A 13,319-nucleotide genomic window follows, 5' to 3' on the forward strand; every position below is an offset into this window, starting at 1 on the left:
GAGTTCTCACGAGATCTGGTGATTTTATAAGCCTCTGGTATTTCCCCTGCTTGCACTTCTCCCTGCTGCCACCTTGTGAAGAAAGTGCCTTGCTTCTGCTTTGCCTACCACCATGATTGTAAGTTTCCTGAGGCCTCCTCCGCCATGCTGAATTGTGAGTTAATTAAACCTCTTTCCTTTATAAATTACCCAGTCTCAGGCAGTTCTTTAGAGCAGCGTTAGAATGAACTAATACATCCGGTGAATAAATCAAGCACCAGATTTGAGAATAAAAGCTCTTCAGAAGGAACTATTGCTTCTTGCTGCTACAGGAAAAAAATCTTACAGCATACTGGGTGAAAGCAGATGTATGAAAGAGGACATACTATGTGATTCTATCTATGTAAAGCTCAGAAAAAGACAAAAATTAATATATAGGGTTAGGAGTTAGGATTCTTGACCTGGAAATTTGTTACATAATCATGTTCAGTTTGTGAAAATTCATTAAGTGATATGCTTACAATTTGTGTACTTTTCTACCTCTCTGTTTTATCTCGTTTAAAATGTTTAGCCTAGGCCGGGCATGGTGGCTCACGCCTGTAATCCCAGCAATCTGGGAGGCTGAGGCAGGCAGATCACCTGAGGTTGGGAGTTCGAGACCAGCCTGACCAACATGGAGAAACCCTATCTCTACTAAAAATTCAAAATTAGGCAGGCCTGGTGGTGCATGCCTGTAATCTCAGCTACTTGGGAGGGTGAGGCAGGAGAATCACTTGAACCTGGGAGGCAGAGGTTGTGGTGAGCCGAGATTGCGCCATTGTGCTCCAGCTTGGTCAACAATTTTTTTTTCTCAAAAAAAAAAAAAAAAAATAGGTTTACCCTAAAAAATTTTAATGCCATTAAGCATTAATCCAGTTTCACATCACAGAGGTTAGAAAACTAAGGCCTATGGAATAAATGTAGGCTTCAGGGTTTCTTCTGTTTGTCTGTTTTTGCTTTTTGGGGGCAGGCATGATGTCTCAAAATTTTCTTTTCTTTTCTTTCTTTCTTCTTCTTCTTCTTCTTTTTTTTTTTTTTTGAGTCTCACCCTGTCGCTCAGGCTGTAGTGCAGTGGCATGATCTTGGCTTGCTGCAACCTCCGCCTCCCAGGTTCAAGCAGTCCTGCCTCAGCCACCCAAGTAGCTGAGATTACAGGCCTGGGCCACCACACCTGGTTAATTTTTGTATTTTTAGTGGAGACAGGGTCTCTCCATATTGGTCAGGCTTGTCTTGAACTCCTGACCTCAAATGATCCACCTGTCTTGGCCTCCCAAAGTTCTGAAATTACAGGTGTGAGCCACCATGCCCAAAAATTTCTTCTCTAGTTGCTGTTTTTTGTTTGTTTGTTTGTTTGGATCAGAGTCTTGCTCTGCTGCCGCAGGTGGAGTGCAGTAGTGCAATCATAGCTCACTGCAGCCTCCAACTCCTGGGTCCAAGCAATCCTCCTGCGTTAGCCTTCTGAGTAGCTGGGACTATAGGTATGCACTACCATGCCCAGCTAATTTTTTTATTTTAGAGAGTTGGGGTCTTACTATATTGCCCAAGCCAGTTTTGAACTCCTGACCTCAAGCTTTCCTACCTCAGCATCCCAAAGTGCTGGGATTATAGGCATGAGCCACTGCACCTGGCTAAAATTCTTTGATGGTACAGTAGTGGTAGGCTTGGAGCTCTGCAAGCCTGTGGAAGTGTTGGGTATACTTGCCATTTCTCTTGTCCTCACTTCTCTCTAAAATGTTACACCTGGCCAACTTCACCCTTGTGTATAACCTGCCTGACCCCTGAGTGCATCTAAGATTACAGTCTCTTAAAATCCTGACTCCACAGCACGCCAAATAAGTAACCCTCGACCAGTTATTCAGTCTCTCTGTGTTTGTTTCCTCATCCTAAAATTGTAATACAGCCCCAGAAGGTTTGGTTTTTGTTTTTTAACAAGGATCAAAAGGTTATTTAACACAATGCCAGCCACATAATAGATCCTGAACAAATGGAAGTGATAGCTATTATTACCAGTAATAAAATCACAAATAATAAAAATGTTCAATCAAGTAAGATTGCTGACTCCCAGGGATTCTCTCACCAGCACCACTGCTGAGCTGGTCCTTGCTCAGATCCCATTTGCCACGTCAGGGTTTTCCTCGACCACGTTTAATAACCAGTTTCCAGATCTGGATATTGGGGGCTGTAAATTTCCCTGGTTACTGTTGCCAATGACAGGGAAGGAAAGACTTGTATAATTACCACTTGTACTTCCACAAGACACATGAACTCAAGTTGAGAGCAAGAGTTTTGGACAATAAAACACCAGGTTTTAAAAATTCAGGAAAGACCTGCCCAACTTGTGTGATAAGAAATGTGGGCCTGGTTAGAAAAACAGAAAAAGGCCTAATGCCAGCATGGCATATGCACCATAAGCCTTCGGTTTGAATAGGACCATTTCCTCTTTCCCACACAAATGCTGCATATTTACACATCTGTAAGAATTAAGGCTTTAGGATTAGCCATGGGTTGGTTAGGAATCCGTACCTTTGCCTATGTCCAAAATCTGTAGCCTTGGTTTTCAATGTTCTTTTGTAATACAGTTGCCTGTCTTAGTTGATTTTACAGCACGATTGTTTGCCACGTTGTTCAACATTCTTCAAACAAAGTAGCTGAATCGGTTCTATGAAAATATCCCATGTCTGAAACCTACAAGGACTTTTGGAAATATTAAGACATTATAAGGCCATTTGGAAGTGCTTAAGATAGATCTTTGCAAGGTGTCAGATTTGGGTCCCAAACTCTAGCTGATGATGTTCTGGTTTCTGAACATTATGTTTTTAGCTTGAGAGAAACGAGGTGGAACTGGGTTGCAGCGAAGGAACTGTCTTGACTTTCAATCCCACAAAAGTGTTCCATTTTTGAAAAAAAGAAAATAGAAAAGCTTTAAAATTGTTTCCCTCACAATGTCTGTGCATTAGCAAGCTAACATCCCTGCACTAGGCATGTCTCACAGTTGGTGTTTCTGAAAGGAGCTGACCCCATCAGCACAGGACCAAAGGGGTTGAAAAAAGATTGAACAGATTGAGCAGTGATGGGAGACAGAATTGGAATTTCTTGAGGTGACCAGTCCCAAATCTCCTGTACTTCCAGAAATTATGAAGTCATGGGAGAAGAATTTCTCCAAGAGTCTGATTTGGCTGCTCAAATAAACTGAAATCCAACAAATCCAAAAGTGGCCACTGAATTCTTACAGAACAAGCTCATAGCATGACATGTGGCTAGTTGTAAAGGGGTTGTTGCCCTCCCACCAATCTAACTAAATAGGGCCTTATTTTCCTTTTGATAATAACAATTTCACCAAAACCTCACCTTGCCCCAAACCAGTCAAAATTGATAGAGTAATTTATTTTAAGTCACCAAAGACTCAAGTGGACAGAAAGGAATAAAAATTTGCTTCAGGAATTTGGAGGGGCAGGGCCTTTTGCAAAATTGGACCGGAGGGGTCATTAATAGCATTTTCTCCAACAGACCGATTTTCTTTGCATATGCCCTTGGAATTATTAGCTCAAAGAATAGATTTCTCTTGGCCCACCTGGAAGTCTTCTCTTTTCCTAACCTATGACTTTGGATTATACAACTTTACCTACTGTTAAAAGTATACAGCTGAAAAGAGTAAAGGGTATTTGACTGAAGAGTGAACATGAACTCAAAGGTAAGTAATTGGATTCCAGATTTTGTACAATTCAAAGATCATTTATGTTCATCTTTTCTCAGTCTCAACATCAGAGAAATTGCAAGATGCTCCCTAAACCTTTTTATGTTCTACAGGTTCTCTGAAGAAAAGAACATACAACCAGCACTTCTTTGTAGAACAATTCTCCCTTTATCCTCTAAAACTGTGCACACAGGTCTGATTAAATGTAAGAACTAGGTAAAATGAATACCACATTTGGAGCAAGGAGTTGTATTTTTTATTTTTTAGCCAATACTTTAGAAAAATCTGATGTCAGTTTGGACATTGCTGTTGAACCAATCCAGTTCGATGCAGCTGCAGAAATCTCATTTAAGGCCAGTCATTTAAGGAGGAGGGCATATAACTGGATATTAGCACATGGTGGTAGCCAGCCAATCAGTTTTTGCATTTGATTGGAATTTCGGAAGATAATTGTTTCATTCCCAGGCCTGTCTCTGGCTCGCCATTTGACCTCAAACTAATTGCTTAATCTCTCTTGGCTTCAGATATTCTATCTTGAAAGTGATAATAATAATAACTTCCAACTACCTATCTCATCCGGGTATTGAGTGGATTAATGGGGTCATGTTTGTAAAGTCTTGGAAAATTCCCAAGAGAAAAAACGTTCTACCTCTTTTTTGATTCTGGTTGGTAATGTTTTAGGGCCATAGATGGGTAGGGCTGCATTGAATGAAGTTGTTATTACACAGTCATGTTCTTTTCTTCTTTATAACTAAGGAAAGACCTCTACTGAAAGCAGAACTTTTCATCACTATGAAGTCTCTGATTCTCTTTGTTAGTGCTGGAACTCCTGTGGTAAACCAGGGTTTCTCCTCTATCTAAATAGTACATGAAGCTCTGAGAAAGTAACTATGATTTCATGGCCACAGGGAATTACTCAGAATATTTCTACTTCAGTAATTCATAGACTTTTGGGGTTGAACAGACAGGTTTGAGACCTGTCTCTGCCACTTCCTGGCTGAGTGGCCCCAAGCAAATAACTCAATGTTCCTGTGCTACCTTTATGCTTAGCAGAATGTCCAACACATGACGAGCTGCCAGGAAGTATTGTCCACATTAATAATATGTGTAATAGTAACTGCATGCGTTTTCTAGTGTCATGAAGAAGTATAATGAGTGCTCGTTCTTAGTGAACCAAAACTTAACTCATCAGAGTTTGTACTTAACTTGGGTATTCATGGCAATCCATTAACAATATTCTCATTCTGTGAGCACTTTAGATTTAGGAAAATAGCAAATCAAAAGGAAATTGTGTCAGGGATTTATGCAAATTCTCATAGTATATTTTTCTGTCAATACTGATTTAGCCCAAGCTCTTGATTTTCCAGGTACAATCCTGCAGGGTAGCTATGAAGAGCTGACATTTACTAAGAAAAAACTACATGATAAACACTGTGAATCCTGTTTTCTCATTTCCAGAAGGGCAGAAATTTATCTAATTTTTGCCCAACTCTGTGGCCCTGCCTGGTACATAGGAGGCTTATGGTGAGTGTTTACTGTGGGATAAATTGCTGAATCCACAGGGAAAATCTAGTTAATTCAATTTAAAAAAATTTTTTTTGAGACGGAGTCTTGTTCTGTTGCCCATGCTGGAGTGCAGTGGCGCTATCTCGGCTCACTGCAGCCTCTGCCTCCTGGGTTCAGTTGATTCTCCTGTCTCAGCCTCCCAAGTAGCTGGGACTACAGGTGCGCACCATCAAGCCTGGCTAATGTTTGTATTTTTAATAGAGATGGGGGTTTCACCATGTTAGCCAGGCTGGTCTCGAACTCCTGACCTCAAGTGATCTGCCTGCCTTGGCCTCCCAAAGTGCTGGGATTACAGGCATGAGCCACCGTGCCCGGCCTTAAATTTTATTTCTAATGAGCATAGGGCATCTAAGGTCTTTTCTTCTCACCTGTGAAAATTTAGACTTTAGCACTTAAAGTCAACCTCTAATGGATTTTGTTTACTTAAACCATTTAAATTATGTTTCCAAAATGAAATAGTATCAGAAAAAGCACAGCAATCAAGAGAACTTTTCAAAGACAGTTGGTGACTTTCCCACTGATAGTCCCAAATATGTCAAAGCCAAATGTCCTGTAGATGTAGGTGTAGGTCACAGGCTGCATCTTCTGTCAGTCAGCCTCAGAGTGGTCTGTCTCTAAGAGAAACTCCTCACCTACTGTTTTCCTGCTTTGCATTCATGGGCTCGTCCTCAAAGTACTCCCAAGCCACTTGCTTGACTCACATATGGAATCTCCTCCCACTCTGCACCATTAATTCTTCAGCATTCACTTCCCGTGGTTTCTTCCTGGCCGGACAAGATATTCTGCCTCAAGAGAAGATCAAACCTCCTGTAGCCTCTGTGAGGCTGTCCAAATCCCAGCAGGGAACAGGGATCTTCCATTTAACTCTAAACCTGACTTTGTCTTTTTTACTTAAACATTAATTTTTCTAAAACAACCAAACATTTTTGTATTGTCAGAGCTCTTTCAACTGCAAGGGATAAACCTTGATTTCCCAGGAGCATAATGGCCTTAGGCACAACTGGATGTGAGGGCTCTAATGAGGTCAGAAGACCAGTGTCCCATTTTTCTTGGCATTGCTGGGCTTTACTTCTAGCCTGCCTTCATCTTCAATGTTGCTTTTGTTATATGATGCCTCCCAACCCTTACCCAGAAACTCCACATTTACAGCCAAAGAGGTTAAAAATTTCAAAGGAAAGGTGGCTCCCCTCTGTCTCTATTGAAAAAAAAAAAAAAAATCCTGAGACTATCCCTGTTAGTCTAGTCTGTGTCACATGACTCTTTTCTGATGGGCCCGACCTTAGTCACATGCCCCTACCTTAAGTCAGGGGTTGGAGCTAGCCCAAATCATCTGTCCCGGAAGGAGAGTATAGGTGAGTCCTCAGAGGAGAGTCAAAGGTGCTCTTTACAGAAGAAGAAAGAATTGATGCTGAACAGGTGTTCAGACTAGGTGCTCTGTCTCCATAGCTGACATAATCCTTTGTCTTCTTTCTTCAGTAGTGCATCTACTTTTCCTCTATGCCTCGTGTCTCCCACGTACCTCATTGCATAGCATTAATCAGCGTTACTCTCATCATCCTTATTGTGCAGGCCTGGATACTCTGCTTTATTGTGAGTCCTCGAGAGCAGGAGCCGTGGCTCATTTAGTTCACCATCCTCACTGATTAGCATAATTCCTGGCACATCCATAGTAGATAATCTGGGGAGTTTTCCAAATAGGAAGCAATTGATGATCTCCCTGGAAATCAAGTCCCTAACTGGGGTGACACTGTTCAAAGGTATGAACATGATCTTAAGGCTCAAGTGAAAACTCCATCATAAACAGCATGACAGTTGTCACATAAGGAAGACACCTGGAAGCAAACTGAAGAATGTGCCATTATGAGTCTGCACTGCTGGGTTCAAAACAAAACAAATAGAAAGAAGCCACCTAATTTTGGCCTTGTGGACACTTCATGAGGTGTATGGCAACAGGCAAATGATTACAATTTTGATTTAAACATGAATACAATAATTTGAAATCCTGCCAGGATTTCATTTTAACCTCTGTAGATGACAAGTAGAGGACAAATGTAATTCTTTCTCACTGCTCTTCTGGGAGAATTGTCTTGGCATCTTTCTTTCTTCCTAATTCCCTTCTCCATCCTTTTCTTCCATCCTTCCCACCTCTCTTGGCTCTTCCCTTCTATCTCTCTTCATCTCTCCTATTTTTCTACTGCTCCTGTCTGCTTTTGCCCTTAGCAGGAATCACAGCTCTTGATTTACAGGGCTCATTTAAATTCTCCCTATGTGACCTTGGGCAAGTTGCTTCATCTTTTGGAGCTTACTCTCCTCATCTGTAACATTGGAATATTAATATACATTACTAATATTCCAGTCAGGCTCAATGATATTACATATGTAAAATGCTCAGCACAGACTAGAGGGAGTGCATTTGAAGAGAAGTAGGAGAAAATTCTATTTGCTGTGGGGTAGTGGGGATTGTAAACAAGAGACTGTTTTAGTTCTAAGTTCTCCCTCTCTCAAACCAGCCTTCTCTAACAGAGTCCAAAGTGCCTAATCTGTTGGATGACAGTGCTTGGAAGCCCTGCCAATGAAATGGCCACTGCTGAGTGTTTGTGTCCTAATAGTGAGTGACTCACTTGCTTGCTGGACCCCCTTTGGACAGATTTCTAGGGTTAGCCAGCCAGCACAAGGAGGAATCCCTAATGTTGAACTTGGGCTTTCAGCCCTTTAGTCCTGTTCCAGGACTACTGAGCTAAGAGGCCACAGGCTTAATGACTGCCCATGTAGCAGTAACATCCAGGATATGTTTACAAACATATTTAGGGGGCTCCCACCTCACCTATGCATTTGGGACTATCTTCCAGAGGCTGTTCAAGTCTGGCACTCAGCAAGTGCTCAGTAATTATCTGTTGACTAAAATGGACAAACCAGTGTGATCTGGCATGTACAATACTAATTTGACGAATGAATGAATGGGTGGGCTGCAAATGCTTGTTAAATGAATGGTTGATGATCCACAGTAGGTGACCCGTAAATATTTGTTGAAAGAGCAAACAATGGGATGAATGAATGAATGCACAGCGTATCAGTCATGTCTACAGCCCTTACTTTCCATAAGCTTCAAGCTACTCTTTGATTTATTTTTTGCAGCTATAATTCAGTCCCAACAAACCCTTTAAATTTATGATTTGCTTTTATTTTCTGTTGGCAAATTTTGAAATAGATGTTGATATCCTCTGGATGGAATCCCATTTTCAAATAGCAAAGAGAGATTTTCAAACCTCCTTGAATGGAGCATGCATGCAGTACAAGAGAGGGAAGGCGCTTATGTTCCCACTAATCTCTGTTATGACATAGCTGCATGACTAAGGACTGAGGGCCACGGGGGGAGGATCATGCTCCTGGGTTGAGCAGAAGAGGGTTGTCCGCAAATGACACGTGAGTGGAGCCATCATGTTCCTGTATATACTCAGTAGATATATGTACCTGCCGGAATAGGTAAATTTAATCCTTTGCTATTATTCACTTCACTTTCCTGAATTCTGTGGTATTTCCAAAGAGTGACTGCTTTTCTCCTGGGTTAAGGAGAAATCTTTCCTTAAGTCAAAACCACTTACCTTAAATACATTCAATGACATGAGGATCTTTTGCCCTGGGAATATTTCTGATGTTTTTCAAAGCCAATGAATTGTCATTTGACCTTAATGGACACATATAGATCACTGAACTGAAGGTTAAACTGAGTGGAGAAAAGAAGCTTTTATCTAAAATTCACTGATTCATTGAGAGATTTTGGGGAAGTCATAACAGAGTCATTTTTTTCACTATTGATGATTATAGCAGCAAAGTACACAAAATTAAAAGGACTTGGGATTTAATTCTGCTGTTTAGAATTACATCAGGTATCTTTTAAGGAGGTTGGGGATATTTACAATGAAAAAAAGTATTAGGGTAACTCATGTTAAAATTCAAAAACATGTAAAATTTTTATGTTCTAACTTTTCAGAACATTCTTGAAAAGTTAAAAAAATACAGTTAGTCAGCTTCCTAGATGTTTTGTGTACAGCTTGATGTCAGGAATACCAAGTAACTTACTGAATGACTAAACTCTGTCCCTTTCACTTAGAAATGTTGAAGTATTGTGTAGCTCTCTTACCATTTTTCTCTCCATTGGTTTAATATTAAAAATTGTGTAACGTTTATCAGTGGGAATATAAATTAATGCAGTCATTATGAAAAACAGCATTGAGGTTCCTTAGAAAGCTAAAAATGAAAAACTACCATATGATCCAGCAATTCCACTTCTAAGTATATAAGGAAATGAGATCAGCATATTAAAAAGATACCTGCACTCCCATGTTCATTACAGCATTTTTTATTACAATAAATATGGAGATATGGAATCAAGTGTTTATCAGTGGGTGAACTGATAAGACAAATGTGGCATATATACACAATGGAATACTATTCAGTCTTACAAAAGAAGAAAATCTTATCATTTGAGACAGCATGAATGAACCTAGAGGAGATTATGCTAAGTAAAATAAGCCAGGCACAGAAAGGCAAATACTGCATGATCCCACTTACATACGAAATCTAAAAAAGTTGATCTTACAGAATTCAAGAGTAGAATGGTGGTTGCCAAGGTAGGGAGAGGGACGAGGTCTAAGGAGATGTTGGTCAAATGATGCAAACTTTCAGTTAGATAGGAGAAATAAGTTCAAGAGATCTATTGTATAATATGGCAGCTATAGTTAATAACAAGGTATTGTGTACTTGAAAATTGCTAAGACTACAAATTTTCACTGTGCTCATCACAAAAGAATGTTAAGTATGTGAAGTAATGGATATAATAATTAGCTTGATTTAGCCTTTTCACCAAGTATACATGTTTCAAAACATCATGTTGTACACCAGGTGTATGTACAATTTTTGTCAATTAAAAATAAATCAATTTTATTTATAGAAAAATTTTTAAAAATTATGTTATGTGGTAGTCTTGAGATTTGAGGATGCACTTTTATTCTTTGGCCAAAGTCTCACACTTGTCCAAATGTGTCCCCAGGTAGGCTTTCCAGGTGGCCATGAAAGGAGGACTGTTTGTTGCTTCTTATCTGGAAGGGATAAGTTTGATCTATTTAATTTTGTCATTAAAAGTAATGGCAGCCTGGCGCGGTGGCTCACGCCTGTAATCCCAGCACTTTGGGAGGCTGAGGTGGGTGGATCATGAGGTCAGGAGTTGAAGACCAGCCTGGCCGAGATGGTGAAACCCTGTCTCAACTAAAAGTACAAAAATTAGCCAGGCATGGTGGCAGGCACCTTTGATCCCAGCTACTCGGGAGGCTGAGGCAGGAGAATCGCTTGAACCCGGGGGGCGGAGGTTGCAGTGAGCCAAGATGGCACCACTGCACTCCAGCCTGGGAGACAAGAGTGAGACTCTGTCAAAAAAAAAAAAAAAAAAAGAAAAGGTGGCTTACGCCTGTAATCCCAGCGCTTTGGGAGGCCGAGGCGGGCGGATCAAAAGGTCAGGAGATCCAGACCACGGTGAAACCCGTCTCTACTAAAAATACAAAAAAAATACAAAAAAATATATATATATATATATTAGCCGGGTGCGGTGGCGTGCGCCTGTAGTCCCAGCTACTCGGGAGGCTGAGGCAGGAAAAAGGCCTGAACCCGGGAGGTGGAGCTTGCAGTGAGCCGAGATCGCGCCACTGCACTCCAGCCTGGGCGACAGAGCGAGACTCCGTCTCAAAAAAGAAAAAAAAGTAATGGCAAAAACCGCAATTACTTTTGTACCAACCTAATATGTTTGAATCCAGTTTGGACCAAACCGGAGCATTAGCTGGCTGCTTTCTAATGAGCTCTTATACTTCTGCCATCTGTTTTCACAGCATGCTGAATTTGAAAACTTTGAAAACACTCCATTTTTCTAGATTTCCGTTCCAGAGAATGGACTTAGCCAAGCAGTTTAAAAACCTGCTATTATTAATACATACCCAGGAGTATGGCCATGTTTGAGCTGTTTGAGAACAAAAGTAATTATTGAGAATAGTCAAATCAGATTTCCAAAGCCCCAAGCCACAGATTTAGACATATAAGGTTGACAACTGCAAAAATAAATAAATAAAATAAAACAAAATACAATCCCAGCATTTTCTCCTATCTCTCTGATAAAAAAAAAAAAAAGTCTGCTTCCTTCATGTAAGTTAAGGGATTTGTATTTCCCGGAAGTGGTTAATCTATGTTCTTCTAAACCCAGCATGTAGATGATCAGTGGGCCACATAGAATATGAAATGGAAAACACAGGACTGAACATACCAGCTACCATTCATAAAACATGCCAGTTAGGAGCAAACAACTTTTCAGAAGAAACACTATGACAAAAGGGGAGAGTAAATGGAATCCCGTCTTTCTTCAGATGAAAACTATTTATCTTATTAGACTCTTTCCATTAAGCCAAGCCTTATACAGGTGAGGCCAAGGGAAAAAGTGGGGGCACGTATGGGAAACCAGAGAGACATCTTCTAAAAAATAGTTTTGTCTTTATTTATAGGTAAAGTATGGTGATTAAGTCCCTTATATTTAAAGTCAGATTACCACGGGTTCAAACTTTTGCTTAGCAGTGGCATGGCCACAGGTAAGATCATTCCCTTATTCACTTATTTAGAACACGTTCTTTGTGTGAGTCAGTAGGGGGTTGTGTCACAACTATGAACGAGGCCAACCAGGTCCTTGCCCTCCTGGAGCTTACATTCTATTGAGAGAAAACGAGACAGACAAGTAAACAAATACACTTGTAAATAAGATAATTTTATATCAAGATGAAAGAAGACAATCAGACAAAGTAAGAGAGCAGAGAATCATGGGGGAAGGACAGCAGCTTCTTTGAGATTGATGTGTACGATAAGGAGGTGACTTAAAGGGCGTGAGGGTGACTGGTCAGAAGGGACAGCGTTGCAGGCAGAGGGAAGAACAAGCACAAAGGCTGCATGTGGATGACGCTGTCCTGAAGTCCAGGTTAACTTGTTTTGATTTTATCTGATAAACTCTGGGGAGCCTCTGAAGGGCTTTAAGCAGAGATGTGACGTGACCTGAGCAGCATTAGGGAGAGACAGCCCTCATGCCCTCATTCGCTCCTTCAGGGATAACAAGCTATCTCCAGAGAGAAGGGAATTCTCAGGGCACTGCCCAATACAAGGTAAGAATTCAAGGTGAATTGCTGAGTATGGATGCTATCTTCTTGAGGGCGGTGGGGCAAGGGCAGAGACGTAAAAGCCAGCCAGTTAATGAAATAAGAACAAATCTTTGACAGCTCCATTGAGCTGGGCTTGAATCAGGTATGCCTGGTGTGGCTGAATCTGGTTATGTGCACGTATGGTGTTCAGTGGAGTGAAATCAGAAGCTGTCAGGATTCGCAACTCCTAAAACAGCTTGACTTTATCAAAATCAGGACCTCTTTGAACTTTCCCTTTTCTCCACAATGCAGATAATAATAGGATCTATCTCACAAAGTAGTGAGGATGAAACAAGGCAATGAATGTAAAGAGTTTAGACAGGACTGCCACCTGGCACACAGAGCTCAGTAAGTGTTGCCAGCAATTATTATGATTGTTTATTACTGATTATTATCTCAGCACATACCTGCCTCATCTTTGTTGAATTCCATCCTATAGGCATAGCCGGTGATCCTATAATTGCCACATTTCTCTCCTCTTCCCAGCCCTTACCCCTACTCTCCTCAGGCTCCTAGTTTTTCTCCAGATTTCACCTGGGGACCCAGGGAGAGACATTTACAGTGCAGAAATAATCACAGTAGCTGCCATTCATCAAGCTATCTCCATGGGCAGAGCTGGACCAAAGTCTTTTATACATTATCTCAATTATGAGAACAATCCTAATATGTTTGTTTCCTATCTCCACTGTAGAGGTGAGAAAATTGAGGCTCAAAAGGGTAAGTGACCACTACAGGGTCACTCAGTCAGCAAGAGGCAGAGCTGGAATTCAGATTCACATCCATCTGACCCTCATGTTCCCTAACATGAAACAAAATTA

The sequence above is a fragment of the Piliocolobus tephrosceles genome, chromosome 2 (assembly GCF_002776525.5).
Source record: "Piliocolobus tephrosceles isolate RC106 chromosome 2, ASM277652v3, whole genome shotgun sequence".
NCBI classification, from domain to species: Eukaryota; Metazoa; Chordata; class Mammalia; order Primates; family Cercopithecidae; genus Piliocolobus; species Piliocolobus tephrosceles.